Genomic DNA, 17,363 nt, shown 5'->3' with positions numbered 1-17,363 from the left:
GCAATGCTATTTGACGCCGCGGGAAGATCTCATGGCTCGCCGCGGCGAGATATTATTTCACTGCAGTCAGATAAAAAATCTCACCAACAAAATTGCAAGTGGCCTTTATGCGCTTCCGTAGGTAGGCAATTGTTCAGAAAAGACTTGCCTGTCTCCCACTCCTAGATGTTTATATGTCTACGATAACGCTTTCAGATAACAGCAATGCTATTTTGTATTTAATAGTGCCCTTCTATGATTCCATTTTATTCAATCGTACCCTTCTATGATTTCATAGTTGTATATATAATATGCAAAATCTAGTTTGTCGGTCGAATATGAGCCCCCGCGTTTCCTATGCGACCGATTCCAGTGCGCACCTTGTACATATGGTTTCCCATGCAGCAACTTTCTCTCGAGGCAGGTGAAGTGTAATTGTCCTTATTGTTATAAGCACAAAGATTCTGGGCAAATGTTTGTCATTTGTACATCTGCCTGTTGTCGAATGAGCCGCAGTATTTCCCCCTGCTGTTCTGGATACAGAAAGAGAAAGCTTTCGATTGATATGCAAAGTTTGGTCTTTCTTCGCACGCAGCTCTCGGAAAGTCGCGCTCGGAGTTGGCGAGCATTTTTGCTACTTGGGATAGCACGGAGCAGCACCTCGTCACGTTCTCTCCTGACATGCTTCAACCATGGAGGAAGGACAAGCTTTTGTCGCCCACATTTCCGCGTTTCAGGATGGTAAATCTGCTCAAGCTAATCTGTAAGTAGCTTTATGGATGTTTACTATGTAATAGAGGAAAATATTTTGCATCCTGCCTCCACCTTTTCATTATTTCAGTCATTGCAAGAATGTTGCAATCGCATGAATCAGATGAATCAGCGACTGTCAGGAAATCAGATGAATCGGGGACCGAGAAAAGACATCAAATTTTGTTAGGACATTCATTGGAAAAAAATCCATATACGGAAGCCACCTGACACCCTGTGCATAAACCATATGAGACTGGTCTGAAACTTGAAATTTCAGTGTTTTCTTTGTAAATGACTTGGATTTTGCCCTTCTAAACTGAACATTTCTTAAAATGTTTAGCTTTTGATGGGCAATTGTTCACTGTAGGGAATAATTACTAGCGTCCATAATATTGAAGTCCTCCCAATTCTCAGAAATTTTCCAGACTCCCCATGATAGACTTCAATTTGTACGCAACTACTGAAGAAGCGAAGTCACCAGAATGCAATGTTTTTTCTGATGAGAATATTGGGAAAAAATGGGGGAAATGAGGTCTGAAATTAGAATTGGGAATTCTGCACTTCCCTCTATATCTGTCTGTAAAAACCGTTAGTCCCAGTTCCTGCAGATTATGTAACTAATCACAACTTCCACATTGCTGTGAATCTGCCCATCATCAAGTCTCAATATTTCACTTTCAGTTTCACCGAATGGAATCCTCAAAACCCGTTTCGGGCAGATTTGAAGTTGCATTCTACTGACTTCTCCACCAGCCAGGAAACCAAAGACATCAGAGAATTGTACCAGGACTTTGGACGATGCAGTAAACAGTTCAAGAATGAATTCTGTTGCACCACAAGGAGTCTGAAAGCAGTCGTTCTTTGCCTTTCTGGAGGAAATGGGTGAGTGGTCAGTTCATGTTTGTCATTTCTTAATACTTCCTCTTATTCGTGTCTGTTGTCTTTGAGGGTCGTATTCTGTCATTTCCAAGTTGTTTTTTGTGGCTCTTTTTTCGTATTTGGTTTTTTACCTGTATAATCACATTTATCTTGCCATGAAGGGATGGGGTAGCAGGGTCGCAGTTCATGTCCATATGTGAGACCCAAGTTCTGTCTTTAAGGGCTTGTTAGGGGTAGGATTTGCCTTTCCGGTCTGTCTTGTTCTCTCGGCATCACCCAGTTGTCTTGTGTTGTAGGTATGGGTAGCAGGGTAGCAAGTTCTTTAGTACCCCAGGGGAGTGGTTGTCCCTGCCCATGTGAGACCAATGTCTTGTCCTGTGTTGTATGTCTACAGTCTCCTCTTGTCTTAAGTCTTTTGTTTGTACTGTTATTGTCTTGTCTCCTTGTCCCCTTCGTCCTCGTCTTGTATTCCTGTGTTTTTGTCTTGTTCTGTATGTAGTCTCTTGTTGTATGTAGCTTTTTTTTTTTCTTTCTTTTTTTCGTCCTTTCTTTCTTTCGCCCTTTCTTTCCTTCTTTCTTTCTTACTTTCTTTCTTTCTTTCCTTTCTTTCCTTCTTTCGTCCTTTCATTCTTTCGTCGTTTCTTTCTTTCGTCCTTTCTTTCTTTCGTCCTTTCTTTTTTTCTTTCTTTTCTTTCTTTCTTTCGTCCTTTCTTTCGTGTTTTCTTTCTTTCTTTCTTTCGTCCTTTCTTTCTTTCGTCCTTTCTTTTGTCCTTCTTTCTGTAGTCCTTTCTTTTGTCCTTCCTTTCTTTCCTTTTTTTCTTACTTTATTTCTTTCCTTCTTTCATTCTTTCGTCGTTTCTTTCTTTCGTCCTTTCTTTCCTTTTTCCTTTCTTTTCTTTCTTTCTTTCGTCCTTTCTTTCGTGTTTTCTTTCTTTCGTCCTTTCTTTCTTTCGTCCTTTCTTTTGTCCTTCTTTCTTTAGTCCTTTCTTTTGTCCTTTCTTTCCTTTTTTTCTTACTTTATTTCTTTCCTTCTTTCTTTCTTTCGTCCTTTCTTTTCTTTCTTTCGTCATTTTTCGTCCTTTCTTTCCTCCTTTCTTTCTTTCTTTCTTTCGTCTTTTCTTTCTTTCTTTCGTCCTTTCTTTCTTCCTTCTTTCTTCCTTTCTTCCTTTCTTCCTTTCTTTCTTTCTTTCATCTATATTCTTCCTTTCTTTCTATCTTAGTCCTTTCTTTCTTTCTTTTGTCCTTTCTTTCGTTTCTTTCTTTCGTCCTTTCTTTTTTTGCCTTTCTTTCTTTCTTCTTTTATTTCTTTCTTTCGTCCTTTCTTTCGTCCTTTCTTTCTTTCGTCCTTTCTTTCTTTCGTCCTTTCTTTCTTTCGTCCTTTCTTTCTTTCTTTCCTTTCTTTCTTTTGTCCTTTCTTTCTTTCTTTCTTTTGTCCTTTCTTTTCTTTCTTTCTTTCGTCATTTTTCTTTTTTTCTTTAATCCTTTCTTTCTCTCGTCCTTTCTTTCTTTCATCTTTTTCTTTCTTCTTTTCTTTCTTTCTTTCGTCCTTTCTTTCTGTCTTACTTTCTTGCTTTCTTTTTTTCTTTTCTTTCTTTCCTTTTTTCTTTCGTCGTTTCTTTCTTCCTTTCTTTTCTTTTTTTCGTCCTTTCTTTCTTTCTTTTGTCTGTCCTCTTTTTTGTTTGTATTTTTTCTGTCTGGTATTTTCCAGTGTTTGTTTTTGTTTTCCTTCATGTTGGTCTTTGTTGCGTGTTGTTTTCCTTGTTGTTTCATGTTTGTTATTGTATTTGTTTGTGTTTTTGTGTTTAATGTCTTGTTCCTTTGTAGTTTCTTTGTCTTAGTTGTTTAGTCTTGTAGGGATGGGTAGCATCTTTCTTTCTTTCTTCCATTCTTCCTTTCTTCCTTTCTTCCTTTCTTCCTTTCTTCCTTTCTTCCTTTCTTCCTTTCTTCCTTTCTTCCTTTCTTCCTTTCTTCCTTTCTTCCTTTCTTTCTATCTTTCTATCTTTCTATCTTTCTTTCTTCCTTTCTTCCTTTCTTCCTTTCTTTCTTTCTTTCTTTCTTCCTTTCTTCCTTTCTTTCTTTCTTCCTTTCTTCCTTTCTTCCTTTCTTTCTTCCTTTCTTCCTTTCTTCCTTCCTTTTTTTCCTTTCTTCCTTTCTTCCTTTCTTCCGTCCTTTCTTTCGTCCTTTCTTCCGTCCTTTCTTTCCTTCTTCCTTTCTTCCTTTCTTCCTTTCTTCCTTTCTTTCTATCTTTCTTTCTTCCTTTCTTCCTTTCTTCCTTTCTTCCTTTCTTCCTTTCTTCCTTTCTTCCTTTCTTCCTTTCTTTCTTTCTTCCTTTCTTCCTTTCTTCCTTTCTTTCTTCCTTTCTTCCTTTCTTCCTTTCTTCCTTTCTTCCTTTCGTCCTTTCTTTCTTCCTTTCTTCCTTTCTTTCTTTCTTCCTTTTTCCTTTCTTCCTTTCTTTCTTTCTTCCTTTCTTTCTTTCTTCCTTTCTTCCTTTCTCCCTTTCTTCCTTTCTTCCTTTCTTCCTTTCTTCCTTTCTTTCTTTCGTCCTTTCGTCCTTTCTTCCTTTCTTCCTTTCTTCCTTTCGTCCTTTCGTCCTTTCGTCCTTTCGTCCTTTCGTCCTTTCGTCCCTTCGTTGTTCATCCTTTTTTTCTTTCTTCGTCCTTTCTTTCTATCTTCGTCCTTTCTTTCGTCGTCTCTTTCTTTCTTACTTTCTTTCTTCCTTTCCTTTCTTTCCTTCTTTCAACCTTTCTTTCTTTCTTTCATCCTTTCTTTCTTTAGTCCTTTCTTTCGTCCTTTCTTTCTTTTGTCCGTCTGTTTTTTGTTTGTATTTTTTCTGTCTGGTGTTTTCCAGTGTTTTCCTTCATGTTGGTCTTTGTTTTTTGTTGTTTGCCTTGTTGTTTCATGTTTGTTTTTGTATCTGTTTGTGTTTTTTTGTGTTTAATGTCTTTTTCCTTTGTAGTTTCTTTGTCTTAGTTGTTTGTTACCTGTCACCTGTGTTGTTGTTTGTTTCTTTTGTCTGAATTGTTTCATGTATGTCTGTTTTTTGTTTGTATTTTTTCTGGAGTTGGAGTGTTTGTTTTTGGTTTCCTTCATGTTGGTCTTTGTTGCTTGTTGTTTGCCTTGTTGTTTCATGTTGTATCTGTTTGTGTTTTTGTGTTTAATGTCTCATTGCTTTTTTTTTTTTTGTTCTTAGTTGTTTAGTCTTGTAGGGTGGGTAGCAGGGTAGTGCTTTCTTTAATACCCCAGGGGAGTGGTTGTCCCTGCCCGTGCGAGACCCAAGTCCTGTTTTTATGGGCTTGTTATAGGTAGGATTTACCTTTCTTGTCTGTCTTGTTCTCTCTGTATCACCCAGTTGTCTTGTAGGGATGGGTAGCAGGGTAGCAAGTTCTTTAGTACCCCAGGGGAGTGGTCATCCCTGCCCATGTGAGACCAATGTCTTGTCCTATGTTGTTTGTCTTTGTCCTGTTTTGTCGTAAGTCTTTTGTTTGTACTGTTATTGTCTTGTCTCCTTGTCCCCTTCGTCCTCGTCTTGTATTCGTGTGTTTTTGTCTTGTTCTGTATGTAGTCTCTTGTTTTGGACTGTTTCTTTGTCTTATCCTGTTTGTCCTGTCTTGTTCCCTTTATTCCCCTCTTGTCTCATGTTGTCTTGTGTCGTCTCTTGTCATTGTCTCTTTTGTTTATCTTGTCCTGTCCTGTCATACTTTTGTCTTGTGTGAGTCTTGTCATGTCCTAGTTGCTAGCTTTTGGCTTTTTTTGTTTTTCATTTTTTTCTTGTTTGTCTCGTGTGTGTGTATTTTTTTTTTTTTTTTTTAGAGTCTGGCTATTGGCTCGGGCTGGTCTGGTTTGAATGTACTTTTTCAGGCTTGTCTTCTTTCTTTTCTGTCTATCCTTTCTTTCTGGTCTCCTTTTCCTCCTCTCTCCCTATCTCAACTAACCCACTAAAGGCACCTTTCCCTATACACGTCAACACTTGCCCCAAGCATTGCATATCCGTCAGAATTGCTCCCGGGGCAATTTTTGCGGCCATATGCAATGCACAAGTGTGTTTTGTTAATTGAGTAGATTTTTGAGTCTTTGAATTTGAAATGCAAGAATACACTGTGTAAGCAATGCGCCCAAAAATGTACATAGGGAAAGGTGCCTTTACCCTGTTCTAACCCTACTAATCCTAACCCCACTAACCTTATTCTTTATCTTGGCTTCCTCTTCTATCTGCAGCTTTTTCTCTCTGGTTCTTAAGTCGGTCGGTCGTCTTGGCTAGATTTGTATTGGTTTGGTCTTTTGGTAAGGTCGTTTTGTAGCTTTTTAGGCTTTGTGTTTGTCATGCGTCTGTGTTGTTTGTTTCAGTCTTGTCTTGGTTCATATGTCATGTTAGTCTTTGTTTTTCTGTCTGTTCTTTTTTGTGTTTTATTTCTTTGTTTTTTGTCTTGCGTTTCTGTTGTCTTGTTTTTATAATGTTTATTCATGTTTCTGTGTCTTTTTTGTATTTGTTTGTGTTTTGTTACTGTTTGTCTAATGTTTATTGACAGGGCCCATGTATTTGTTTTGTATGTCCTGTCTCATGTTTCTTTTGTATCTTTTTGTGTTTAATGTCTTTTTTGTGTGTGTATTTTCTTTGTTTGTCTTAGTTGTTTGTTACCTGTCACCTGTGCTATTGTTTGTTTCGTCTGAATTGTTTCCTGTATGTCTGCTTTTTGTTTGTATTTTTCTGTCCGGTATTTTGGAGCGTATCTTTTTGTTTTCATTCATGTTGGTCTTTGTTCCTTGTTGTTTGCCTTGTTGCTTCATGTTTGTGTTTGTATTTGTTTTTTTGTTTAATGTCTTGATCCTTTGTATTTTCATTGTCTCAGTTGTTTGTTACCTGCACCTGTTTTATCCTTCCTTCCTTCCTTTCGTCCTTTCTTTTGTCCTTTTGTCTTATCTTTCTTTCGTGCTTTCTTTTTTTCGTCCTTTTTTTTTCTTTCTTTCTCTTGTCCTTTCTTTCTTTCGTGCTTTTTTTCTTTCTTTCTCTTGTCCTTTCTTTCTTTCTTTCGTCCTTTCTTTCTTTATCCTGTCCTTTCTTCCTTTCTTCCTTTCTTCCTTTCTTTCTTCCTTTCTTCCTTTCTTCTTTTCTTCCTTTCTTCCTTTCTTTCTTTCTTCCTTTCTTCCTTTCTTCCTTTCTTCCTTTCTTCCTTTCTTTCTTTCTTTCTTTCTTCCTTTCTTCCTGTCTTCCTTTCGTCCTTTTGTCCTTTCGTCCTTTCGTCCTTTCGTCCCTTCGTCGTTCATCCTTTTTTTCTTTCTTCGTCCTTTCTTTCGTCCTTTCTTTCTTACTTTCTTTCTTTCTTTCCTTTCTTTCCTTCTTTCATCCTTTCTTTCTTTCTTTCATATTTTCTTTCTTTCTTTCGTCCTTTCTTTCTTTCATCCTTTCTTTCTTTAGTCCTTTCTTTCATCCTTTCTTTCTTTTGTCCGTCTGTTTTTTGTTTGTATTTTTTCTGTCTGGTGTTTTCCAGTGTTTGTTTTTGTTTTCCTTCATGTTGGTCTTTGTTTCTTGTTGTTTGCCTTGTTGTTTCATGTTTGTTTTTGTATCTGTTTGTGTTTTTTGTGTTTGATGTCTTTTTCCTTTGTAGTTTCTTTGTCTTAGTTGTTTGTTACCTGTCAACTGTGTTATTGTTTGTTTCTTTTGTCTGAATTGTTTCATGTATGTCTGATTTTTGTTTGTATTTTTTCTGGAGTTGGAGTGTTTGTTTTTGGTTTCCTTCATGTTGGTCTTTGTTGCTTGTTGTTTGCCTTGTTGTTTCATGTTGTATCTGTTTGTGTTTTTGTGTTTAATGTCTCATTGCTTTTTTTTTTTTTTTTGTTCTTAGTTGTTTAGTCTTGTAGGGTGGGTAGCAGGGTAGTGCTTTCTTTAATACCCCAGGGGAGTGGTTGTCCCTGCCCGTGCGAGACCCAAGTCCTGTTTTTATGGGCTTGTTATAGGTAGGATTTACCTTTCTTGTCTGTCTTGTTCTCTCTGTATCACCCAGTTGTCTTGTAGGGATGGGTAGCAGGGTAGCAAGTTCTTTAGTACCCCAGGGGAGTGGTCATCCCTGCCCATGTGAGACCAATGTCTTGTCCTATGTTGTTTGTCTTTGTCCTGTTTTGTCGTAAGTCTTTTGTTTGTACTGTTATTGTCTTGTCTCCTTGTCCCCTTCGTCCTCGTCTTGTATTCGTGTGTTTTTGTCTTGTTCTGTATGTAGTCTCTTGTTTTGGACTGTTTCTTTGTCTTATCCTGTTTGTCCTGTCTTGTTCCCTTTATTCCCCTCTTGTCTCATGTTGTCTTGTGTCGTCTCTTGTCATTGTCTCTTTTGTTTATCTTGTCCTGTCTTTGTCCTTTTTGTCTCTTAGGTGTTTGTCTGGTCTTTTGTTTATCTTGTCCTGTCCTGTCATACTTTTGTCTTGTGTGAGTCTTGTCATGTCCTAGTTGCTAGCTTTTGGCTTTTTTTGTTTTTCATTTTTTTCTTGTTTGTCTCGTGTGTGTGTATTTTTTTTGTTTTTTTTTTTAGAGTCTGGCTATTGGCTCGGGCTGGTCTGGTTTGAATGTACTTTTTCAGGCTTGTCTTCTTTCTTTTCTGTCTATCCTTTCTTTCTGGTCTCCTTTTCCTCCTCTCTCCCTATCTCAACTAACCCACTAAAGGCACCTTTCCCTATGCACGTCAACACTTGCCCCAAGCATTGCATATCCGTCAGAATTGCTCCCGGGGCAATTTTTGCGGCCATATGCAATGCACAAGTGTGTTTTGTTAATTGAGTAGATTTTTGAGTCTTTGAATTTGAAATGCAAGAATACACTGTGTAAGCAATGCGCCCAAAAATGTACATAGGGAAAGGTGCCTTTACCCTGTTCTAACCCTACTAATCCTAACCCCACTAACCTTATTCTTTATCTTGGCTTCCTCTTCTATCTGCAGCTTTTTCTCTCTGGTTCTTAAGTCGGTCGGTCGTCTTGGCTAGATTTGTATTGGTTTGGTCTTTTGGTAAGGTCGTTTTGTAGCTTTTTAGGCTTTGTGTTTGTCATGCATCTGTGTTGTTCGTTTCAGTCTTGTCTTGGTTCATATGTCATGTTTGTCTTTGTTTTTCTGTCTGTTCCTTTTTTGTGTTTTTATTTTTTTTTTTTGTCTTGCATTTGTGTCGTCTCGTTTTTATTTATGTTTATTCATTTTTCTGTGTCTTTTTTGTATTTGTTTGTGTTTCTGTTTCTGTTTGTCTAATGTTTATTGCCAGGGCCCATGTATTTGTTTTGTATGTTCTGTCTCATGTTTCTTTTTGTATCTTTTTGTGTTTAATGTCTTGTTTCTTTGTGTGGTTTTCTTTATGTTTGTCTTAGTTGTTTGTTTCCTGTCACCTGTGTTATTGTTTGTTTGTTTGTTTGTTTCCTCTGAATTGTTTTGTGTATGTCTGTTTTGTGTATGTCTACTTTTTTGTTTGTATTTTTTCTGTCCGGTGTTTTGGAGTGTTTGTTTTTTCCTTCATGTTGGTCTTTGTTGCTAGTTGTTTGCCATGTTGTTTCATGTTTGTTTTTTTATCTGTTTGTGTTTTTTGTGTTACTGTTTGTTTGTTTGTTTGTTTGTTTCATCTGATTTCTTTTGTGTATGTCCGTTTTTTTGTTTGTTTCGTCTGAATTGTTTTCTGTATGTCTGTTTTTTTGTTTGTATTTCTTTCTGTCCGGTGTTTTGGGGTGTTTGTTAGACCAATGTCTGTGTGCTGGGTGATGTTGGGTGATGCAGAATGAGTTAGGTCTTTTACTTTCTGCAGTCTAGTTTCTCTCCTACTTGCTCATGGTTGTCTTGTTAGTTTTTCTGTTGATTTTATCTCTCTAGTCTGTCAGGCTCTTGGTCTCTTCTCTTTATCTAGCCCCTTACTTTGCCATTTCCTTTTCCATTTCCTTTCACATCCCTTTCCCCACCTTGCTAACCCTAACATCGCTAAACTAATCCTCCCAAAGGGGTCATCCATTTTATCTTACCATTTTCAAGAGTCTTATAGCACTGTCCCCTTCCTGGCACGTGTACAAATAATGAAATTGAAAGCAGTAGTTATTATTCTGCTTGATATTGTCCAAATTTGCAATCCCTCCCAGCGCAAAAGTTTGATGCTCTTGATAATGGTAAAAAAATTGATGACTCTCTTACCCAGCCCCACTAACGACTTCAGTAGGCACAGGACATGTTTCAGTGTTGATTCGATGGTGAAATGATGCTGAAATGACGTCATAGTGTCATTTTGTCATTGAAACAATATTGGAACAATGTCCTGTGCCCGCTGGGCCAACCCTCTTACTCCAAACCCTCCTAATCCTAACATCACTAACCTAATCCTCCGTAAGGGCCCTTCTATTTTTCTCACCATTTCCCTGAGTGTATATGGCTTCCATCCCCTCCTGTAGCGCATACAACGTGAACAGATAAAAGTTTACTTTGCACCAAATACTTTCCAAATTTTTGAAACTTTAAAGGATCGATATGGACATAGATGCAGTGCGCAACCCCTTTAAAAAAAGACATTTTGTTCCACAAATTGGTGAGAAATATGGATGACGGCTTACCCAGTGGGCACAGGACATTTTTCCAATGTTGATTCAAAACTGAAATGGTTCTGGAATGACGTCACAGTGTCATTTCAGTACTGAAACAATGTTGGAACAACGTCGTGTACTTTCTTCTCTAGTCTGTCTCTCATGTCTTTTTTCCCCTTCTTTTCTTCTTTTCTTTCTCCTTCCCTCAACTCCTTACCCTGCTTATCCCAACACACTAACCTTATCAGAAGGGGCCATTCATTTTCCTTCCTTGGTTTAATTTCTTTATGTGTAAAGCGTCCCTCTCCTATCACTGCACGTACAGCTTGAAAAAGACAAGAAGTTACTCAGATACTTTCAAATCTTTGGAATGTGTGCCTGTACCTAACCCCCAATCAAAGTAAAAGGTGTTTGCAATTTTGATTATGGAGAGGAAAAGGATGACTCCTCACCCATACCCCACGACCTCACCTGTGGGCACAGGACATTTTTTCAAAGTTGGACCAATGCTGAAATGATCCTGAAATGACGTCACAGTGTCATTTTGGCATTGAAACAATGTTGGAACAGTGTTGCATGCCTTCTTAACCAAAGCCCTTCTAACATGTTCTCCTCTTTGCCTCCTCGTAGGGCAAATCTTGCTTATGTCATGTCCTCTTGTCCATCTTTCATGTCTGGCATTTTCTTGGTCATATTTCCTGTTTCATGGGCTATTTTGTGTCTGGTTTGGTCTGGTTTGATAGCATAATGCACGTTGCTGTGTGACATGATTACGCAAAGTGAGTCATTTGTCATGATTGTTTTTTAGATATGCCCAAAATGAATAATCTAACACTAAGTGTCCATCTTTCCAAATGCTTAACCTTGATTTACATACTTGTAAATCACCAATTTCAATAGGATTTAAATCAAATGTAGTTTAATTGATTTCGGCAACATAGAATTTGAAAATGGTAAAGTTACTGGTTTGTGTTGCTGTTTCAACTGATTTATAATTTTGTTCTCTTTGTCAAGGGACAGAAATACACAACTCTTTATTATTAATGCACAAGACAGACAATACATATACATACCATACAAAAACACATTTAAAATAAATATATCTAAATGTACATGTTAAAAAAGGTTTAATCGTTCCAGTACATAAAGAAATAAAACAAATAATAAAATGAAGTAGCAGAAATAAAATGAATAAAGTAAAACCATCAAGACTAATGAAATTAGATAAAAATGAAACAGGATGAAATAATTATTTATAGGCTAAGATCAGAATAGAAAAAATGGGGAATTCTGAAGGAAGAATTAAGAAAAGAATTAGGTAAAATTAAAAGTGGGTTTTAAAAGGCATTAAGGCTGCAATAAAGCTTTTTAGAATCAATCGATATTACAATATAGGACTCTGCCAAGTCCTTAAATTTAAATATGAGTGCAAGTGTGTATGTAACAAGCAATTTAGGTTGACAGCTTTTTTGTTAAATTTCTAACACTTGTATTGCCTTGATTTTGTCTTTGGATTAAGTGTAGGAATTAAATGATTTTCACTTGTGATTTCATTTCACTTTGAAGTGTTTAATTCGGAAAGTAAAAAAGCCTTGGTTAAATCAACTTTTTTCTCCATTTTATGTTCCTGAGAAATGTTAGTCATTAGATGCAGTGAACCAAAACCAGTAGTGAAATATTCTTTGAATTAATAATCTATTTATCACTAGGAGCTTGATCTTGAGCAAGCCCAATACATGTTGCAGGTCATTAAAACTTGGGTCTTGTTAAATATATGTACATGTATAGACCTGTTGAGGGTAAATAACCATAAGCATGCTTTATTAGTTGTTTATCTCGCGTCAACTTCTCCCGACCAAATTTTACTGATGAGACAGCTTCGTAAAAAGAGAGCCTTGTTAAATACCAAATCCTGTGTTAGTAGAAAATCATTTTCTATTAGTTAAAGCAGTGCCATGAAAACGTCTACCTCATTGACAGAATTTAGACCATAGCTAAGAACCTGGTATTTTACCCTGGACTGTAACTAGGTTACAGGTACTAGAAGGTATTTAAGTACTAGCTTATTTACTCGTAAGTGTATGTGGGCTTTAGTCATTGTGAAAAGTTGGATGGTTATTAAAACAAGCGTTTCACAATAGCGCGCCTCCAATAATTTGCAAGGCATTGGCGAATCACAGTGCACAAAATCTGGCAACCCAATGCACATTTGGAAAGGGTCAACAGATTTCGTGCATTGTGGTGGCCAACGCGTTGCAAACTCTTGGAGGTGCGCTATTGTGAATTACCCGCATGGCTTGTGTGTGATTTCAATTAAATTACTGAATTTTAATTTCTCAATTTAAATCAAATGTATTTAATTGTGTAACAAATGAAAGAAAAACTTCAGCTTATTTACACATACAGCTAAATTGGCTTACTTTGGAACGGATAATCAGGCCAAGTTAATGAAAACAAATTACAAGAAATATTTCCCGATCTTGACCAGGTCATAGGAACTAGGGCTTTTAAATTGAAGTTGACTCTGCATACTTTTCAAATGTTTAAAAAGTTTAATAAATTGAGCAGTGTCAACAAGGAACTCATTTTGCTTGATCATGTCACACATGTCTTGTTTTCTTGTCTTTGTCAGATTCATACCAGATCGGCATGGAGAGAATCTCTTGACAGCTGTGTGAAAATTGGCAACATAGCATCACTTAATGTTGAGGTCTCCAGAAAGCAGAACGACACATGGTGGCTGGTGTACCGTTCACCTTGGGACACTACACATGCCCCTACAGCATATCTGTGATGAAGAGCATCCCAAGAACTCCATAACCTGACGCTCACATAAAGGGACAAAGGATACAAGATATCCAAGTCAAGACTAAAGACCCTAGACCCACAACCAGACCAGAGGGTCTCCTATACCCAAGGTCAGATTAGGGCCACTAGTTCTATCACCCTCCCTTAGGCAGTACCTCACATGATATTCAGCAAGCCCAGAAGCACTAAAATTACAAGATCAACTAACACCTGGTTATGTTCATCACTAGTATCCAACACTGGTTCCTTGATCACTATGAAGCCATCAAGATCTCCAAGCACGGAGGGGCCAAGACATCTGTTTCACTGTCAGCAGCATCTGGCCCCTCCCGGACCCTCTCCAGACAGTCCAAAGGGTCACCTATACCCAAGGACAACTTCCCTAGCCTGCCCAAGTTGCCTCTCTAGCTTATAGCCTATGGGTCACCTTTACCCTTGGCAACCTACCTACCTCACCAGCATTGCCACCCTATCTGCATCTTTGCCTGCAGACTACGTCCTTCAAGCCTCCACAGCGGCAATCTTCAGGATCAAGCAGTAGTCCTGCCGAGCTACGACAGACAGTGCTGCTCAAAATATAATCAGGTTCTCTCCAGAACCTCACAAATTCACAAACGAGATTTGTATCTGCATGTACTGTTACTGCAAACATCAGATATTGCATCCGCCATTCTGTTATTATGTCTTCAAATCCCCTAGACCTGAAGCCTAGATTTTTCATAAATTGTCAAGTTTGTTTACACAGACATCATTTCCTATGAATTTCTTTCATTTTTGTACATTTCTGCCTTTGTGTTCATCAGCAATCGAGATATCATATTGATCAAGTGGGTAACATGTCACTCTTGAGCAAACTCAACTCACTGTTTTCATCCAAGTGTTCCAATTTTATTATTGAGACAATTTGAAAGGAATCAATAGGTCAAAAAATGCATGCTGTGGCAAGTTCCGACACATTTTCTTTGATTGGGTTGGCAACGTGATGCTGTCTTAAGAGAAACCAAGATTTCTTGATTTGTTTGCTCCGAGATATCTCATACTGCAGTTTGGCCCACTCTTACTTTCCCAAAACATGCTCTCAGCAACTTAGGTTTGGTTTTGTTTGCTTATATCTAAAGTAAGTGGATTTAACCTGTTTGGAAGTGTAATTAAAAAAAGAAAATCTGTCCAAACACAAAGTGAAGACAAAGTTTCGTATCAAAATTTAATATGCCTAATAACCTCGAGCCTAAGTTGATGTTTTCATTCAATTTGGTACTGCAAACCATGGTTGAGACTGCTGATGTCCTAATGTTGTTGCTGGTGAAAAAAGTGGCATTCTTATGAGCCGGAAGGTTCCTTGGAAATAACTTCTTTTTTTTTCTTTCTAGAAATTTTCACAGCCTCGAGCTGAAGTCCATGAACTCCGATGACCCACGAAGGTGAACATTAGATAGGCCTACTGATGGCTGTTTTACACTGAATACTTGTTTGCAGTTTGTAAAGTACCAGTTGCTACATGGCATTTTGTCACTTTTCATGAGACAAATTTCACTTTACAGCACCAAACTAAAACTTCCAAAAAATCACTCCTTCAACTGGTCACTTTTAAAACAAAGATTTCATCGGAGTTGTTTACATGTACTGAAGTACATTTTGCAAAAGCATCTATCCTCTAGCATTCTAGAGACAAGTATTTGGTTGGTCTGCCTGCTTTAGGCTGCATCCAAATCTGTTGTCCAGGGCTACATCTAGGTCTTCACTCTATTGGAAATGGTGGAAACGCGTAGACAATAGACCTAGCCGTAACTCTGGAAGCCTGTTTCGGACATGACCTTAGATACCTTGAGGATGTTAAAGCTGCCAAATAAGCTCTCGGTGGTTTTCATTCAGCAGAATGTACTGTCAGCTTCAGTCCGTGCCGTACACCAAAACAGCCAACGACACTGTAACGTATGAATAACACCAGGCAGTTTCTACCAATGCTAATTAGAAAGCAACTCTATGGTAAGGGTTTGCACAATTCTCAAGGTGAAGTAAATCTTTGAACCTCAGAATACTCTTTCATGAAATCAATGCATTACCAGGAACCCCTGGTCAATAGTTTTGGAAGAAATACCCTTATCTTCAGTTATGATAATTTTGATCATGATCAGGCATAAATTGGTGAGAATTTAACCTTCCTGTGTAAAAGCTGGGCATGGGGATGTCAACTATCACTGATGAAAAGTGGAATGCTCAATTGCCCAGTATAAAGTGGTGATTAACTTTATCTTGCAAACCTGTACAAGGAAATATTCAGGCATGTAACTTTGTGGAGATCAGCCTCATTCCTTGTTTTTCATTGTACATTCATGTCAATGACAATTGAAAAACACTGCACAAAGTCTTGTAGAGATTGCATTGTTTTTTTGTCAAAGTTCAAGTTGCATTTCCAAATGTTAAAACTCTCATTTCTACCCCCAACAAATAATGGTTATCCACAAAAAGTCATTTTGATGTCAGAGAATTTCTCTACCATCCTAATCTGTATAAAGACGGACAATGTTGGCCCACAAGATTAAGTTCTTATTTCTAAGAGTACTTTAACTCCAAATGTTTTTGACACTATTGTATTTAGAATAATCATGAACTTGACAGCTTCAGGACGAGTCCAAATTCCAGAAGGGGTTTTCTAAATGACTGCTGAGTGAGCGTTTCATCGTTGGTCCTCAACTACAACATGGACTCTAGGATTTAACAAGTGGCAACATGATGGAAAAGAACTTGAATTTGTTACATCCCAACAAGGTATCTGTCCCATCTGTAGTTGGGATGGTCCAGACGGACACTTCTAGTATGTTACTGTTAACACTCCTGAGCCTGAAGTTTCTGCATAAAACAGTAACAGCTTTTACCTCATAGAAATTTCTGGGGACAATGAATGAGATTGATCCTCTCACTTATTCCACTAAAAACATGGCCCTCCACTTTTGGCAAGTCCTATGGTAGGATTGGTCTTAATGAATCAGGCTATGAATGGCTAATGAGTCTTTTAAAACAAAACTCAAATGCTTTCTTTTTCAGCAAGCATTTGGTGACGTGTAATGTAGTGTGGTTTTTAAAGATCTGTTTAGTTTATTGTAACTGTCTTCTGTATAGATGATATTCCCCTTGTTTGCCGGGTTTTATTGCTTGTGTTGCCTGGCAGTGTGCGCCCTTCCTGTTTCATGAGTACTGGTGATAGTCTGGGTCTTGCAAGGGGCATGCTATGTGAAATGTATGTTACGAGTAATTATTATTTTTATTCAATATCTCAATGAATTTTTTGTTGGTTTGCTGCTGTTTTTTAGGTGCTATATTAATTTTACTAATGCAAACTTGTCTGGATTTTAAAAATTTGTTTGTAATTTGCTTTTGAACAGGTTGATTCTGGAGGGAACGCAATATAAATCCAATAAATTATTATTATTGTTTTAGTATTTTGGCCCCCCCCCTTTGTGGACTGAGGCTTGCCCCCTCCTCCGCACTTTTTGCAGGTCCTATGATTGGATAGGGCTCAGTGGATCAAGCTATTAATGACTGATGGCAGATGGTCTAACAACTCCCCCCCCCACTTTGAAAATCATTCCATCGCAGTGCCAAATTAAAACATCTGCCCTAGTACTATCGAAAAGAGATCCATATCTTCCCACATGGGATTCTAAACTTTTTTAATTGGGCACTGAATCCACGGCTATTTTGATTGTTCCAAAAGCATGTCAGGTGATCCATCTTTATTGTGATGTGGGGGGGTTCAATTTCTTTTGTAACACAAAGTAAATTTGTAATTTATTACATAGACAGCATTTTGAACAGATTGATGCAACATAATTTTGAGTATCACTTCCAAATCACTTTTAGGTTTTCTTTCCTGCAATAAATCACTATCTTCCATAATTAGCCTGTACTTTCAATTCGTCCTGAAAATTTCACTCCCCTACCCCATTTTTTTCTTCAAATAAGTTTTAGTAAGATCAACATTTTCCTGTTTGTAGTACAAATCTGGAATATCCTTTCTAGTATTGCTAAAAAGTTTAATGTACATCTCAATTCAGAAACACTGACCCCAGTTGAATGGAATGGTCAATAAAATTGCTTATAAAGTTAAGAACTTTTCTTATCAAACATTATGTATTGTTTATGTTTGTCTGGTTGAGTTTGTTGTGGTAAAACTTCTATATACAAGGGGTGCAGCCAATTTCAAATGGGGAAACTTAAATCGTGAAAATAAACAAAACGTAGTGCACAGTGCTAAAAGTGGAAAAGCTCTGATGGCCTGAAAATGTTTGATGTGAAAGGTTGAACTGAGAGAAACTTCTCCTCAATCAAACAGATAATCTACAAAAGACAAGTGCAAAGGGATTTAACACTAATACAAACAATGAAAACAATTTTTGGGAAGTTGACTGAACAGTGA

The 17,363-nt window shown here is 37.6% G+C and overlaps 1 long non-coding RNA gene across 1 annotated transcript; it reads left to right on the top strand.

Annotated features, from left to right (window-relative positions):
- Window positions 1-709: 709 nt before the first annotated feature.
- On the top strand, window positions 710-17,057 carry LOC147795565 (uncharacterized). Its single transcript, XR_015423753.1, has 6 exons — window positions 710-742; window positions 1,414-1,614; window positions 12,771-13,531; window positions 14,317-14,367; window positions 14,822-14,932; window positions 15,546-17,057. It is a non-coding gene; the product is annotated as an uncharacterized LOC147795565 (long non-coding RNA).
- The last annotated feature ends 306 nt before the right edge of the window (window positions 17,058-17,363 follow it).

Source organism: Acanthaster planci, unplaced genomic scaffold (genome assembly GCF_054643075.1).
Source record: "Acanthaster planci isolate LZ-2023a unplaced genomic scaffold, COTS_SCS Contig4, whole genome shotgun sequence".
NCBI classification, from domain to species: domain Eukaryota; kingdom Metazoa; phylum Echinodermata; class Asteroidea; order Valvatida; family Acanthasteridae; genus Acanthaster; species Acanthaster planci.
This window is presented reverse-complemented; position numbering and strand designations above follow the sequence as displayed.